A 2,975-nucleotide genomic window follows, 5' to 3' on the forward strand; every position below is an offset into this window, starting at 1 on the left:
ACTTTACAGATTTTGTCTTCGGGTTATACACTAAAAATTATCAAAATGTGACAAACGAATTTTGCAATTATGCAAGTTATAGTACCATCAATATTTTAATCAGCAAATGCATTGTTTTAGGTTCAAAAGAAGGGTAAATAGCAGAGTCACAAGAGTCAAACTGCATTTTATTTCTTTTCCCTATAAACAAAACTATCAGAATGTGGCAAATAAATTTTGAAAAATATGCATATTATAACATTTCTAATATTCAAATATGGGCAGTGTATCGCCATCTGGTGCTATTTGAAGCCACTAAAGCATTTAATTTTCATTATCTTCTTGTAAATGTTTAGGCTAAAAAGGGAGGGTAGACAGCCCACTTCCAAATATTCTGATTTATACATTCTGTCCACGTCCTCTTCAAATAAAATTATTAAAACGAATTTTGAATAATATGCAGGTTTTAACACCTGTGATTTTAGTATCAGGAATTGCAAAGTATTAGCTTCAAAACGAAGGGTGGTAAGCACTCTTACAAATATTTTGACTTTATACGTTTTGTGGACGTCCTCCTCAAACAAAATTATTAGAACCTGACACACGAATTTTTAATAGTATGCAAGTTTTAATGTCAGTAATTTTTACTATCAAAAATTGCAAAGTTTAGGTTCAAAAGGAAGGGAAAAAATAGCCCTCATAATAAATGTGACTTTACAGATGTTGTTCCCGTCTTGTACAAACAAGATTATCAAAATCTAACAAATGAATTCTGAATAATATACAAGTTATAATACCTGTAAATTTCATTACCAGAAATTGCAAAGTTTTATGTTCAAAAGGTAGGGTAGGGACTTCCCTTACAAAAGATTTGACTTTACAGATTTTGTCTTCGGGTTATACACTAAAAATTATCAAAATGTGACAAACGAATTTTGCAATTATGCAAGTTATAGTACCATCAATATTTTAATCAGCAAATGCATTGTTTTAGGTTCAAAAGAAGGGTAAATAGCAGAGTCACAAGAGTCAAACTGCATTTTATTTCTTTTCCCTATAAACAAAACTATCAGAATGTGGCAAATAAATTTTGAAAAATATGCATATTATAACATTTCTAATATTCAAATATGGGCAGTGTATCGCCATCTGGTGCTATTTGAAGCCACTAAAGCATTTAATTTTCATTATCTTCTTGTAAATGTTTAGGCTAAAAAGGGAGGGTAGACAGCCCACTTCCAAATATTCTGATTTATACATTCTGTCCACGTCCTCTTCAAATAAAATTATTAAAACGAATTTTGAATAATATGCAGGTTTTAACACCTGTGATTTTAGTATCAGGAATTGCAAAGTATTAGCTTCAAAACGAAGGGTGGTAAGCACTCTTACAAATATTTTGACTTTATACGTTTTGTGGACGTCCTCCTCAAACAAAATTATTAGAACCTGACACACGAATTTTTAATAGTATGCAAGTTTTAATGTCAGTAATTTTTACTATCAAAAATTGCAAAGTTTAGGTTCAAAAGGAAGGGTAAAAATAGCCCTCATAATAAATGTGACTTTATAGATGTTGTTTCCGTCTTGTACAAACAAGATTATCAAAATCTAACAAATGAATTCTGAGTAATATGCAAGTTATAACATCTGTAAATTTTACTACCAAAAATTGCAAAGTTTTAGATTCAAAAGGAGTGTAAACAGCACAGTCACATGTAATCTGAGTTTACACATTTTATCTCCTTTCTCTTTAAACAAAACCAAAATCAGGCATACGAATTTCGAAAAATATGTTAGTTATAGCATCTGCAATGTTCAAATGGGACAGTGTATCGCCATCTGGTGACTATTAGCTGCCACAAAAGCATTTAGTTTTCACTATTTGTAATGTTTTACATTCAGAAGAGACTAGATTGCAGCCTTGAAGAAAATCTGACTATAAATTTTGTCCCCATTCTCTACAAACAAAATTATCAAAATCTGACAAATTCTGAAAAGTATGCAAGTGTTAACACGTGCAATTTTTACTTTCAGAAATTACAAAATTTCAGGTTCAGAAGAAAGGGTAAACAGCGGCTTAACAAAAAAATGTTTAGTTAATAACGTTTCTACGACTGTATGCTTTTCAGCAACAACTTTTATCCAAATATTTTTAATTTCTCACCTATGACACTCTTGTTTTCCGTTGGCCATCACAGATAGCACCATGCATTGCGGTTGGTCACGGTCTCGGGAGTCAGTGTTGAATTTTTCTTATTTCTTAACTTTTTTGCCAAAATTTTCTTATATTTCACCCATGATTCTTGTCTAAAAAAACTTCATTTGACGCAAAATAGGACGATTTTTTTTTAATTATTCACAATTATAGAAATTTCCAAAGTTTATGTAATCTTTAAACTAAAGAAATTAATTTGCAACAAAAAGTTTTCTAACATATTTAAAGTAGTGATTATTCTATTACTATTTCTCTTCATTTGGTACTCTTCATCTTCCCTGAAAGTATTACATTTTTAGTTTATTATTTTTTTATTTTAGCTCATATTTGTTATAGCAAATATTTATTTCTTACTTTTTCGAAATCGAATATGACTTGTAATGTACAAAAGATTATTTAAGTGAGTGAGAAATAAAAAAGAAGGCTTCTCACAAAATTGTAAATTAATATCACACATTTAATATACATTACATAATAATGCAATTTACCGTTTTACATTTTTTTTATTGTAACTCCCGAATAAATATTTACAGATACGGTAGAAGTAATAAGTGCTCTAAGTAAAGTTCTCCCTAAAAACTTTACATAATAACAACCTAACTACTAAACTTTCAGCCTTTTATTAAAAATTCTACCGTCAGCAAGTCCATTCGCCAAAAGAATAATTATAAAACAAAACAAAAAAGTACACGGTATCTTCATAAATAAACCTAAATATATGCAATATCGGTTAATCAAACATGATGAGCAGACTTAAATCGACAAATATACATAAACA

The sequence above is a fragment of the Agrilus planipennis genome, unplaced genomic scaffold, assembly GCF_000699045.2.
Source record: "Agrilus planipennis isolate EAB-ADULT unplaced genomic scaffold, Apla_2.0 scaffold62, whole genome shotgun sequence".
NCBI lineage: Eukaryota > Metazoa > Arthropoda > Insecta > Coleoptera > Buprestidae > Agrilus > Agrilus planipennis.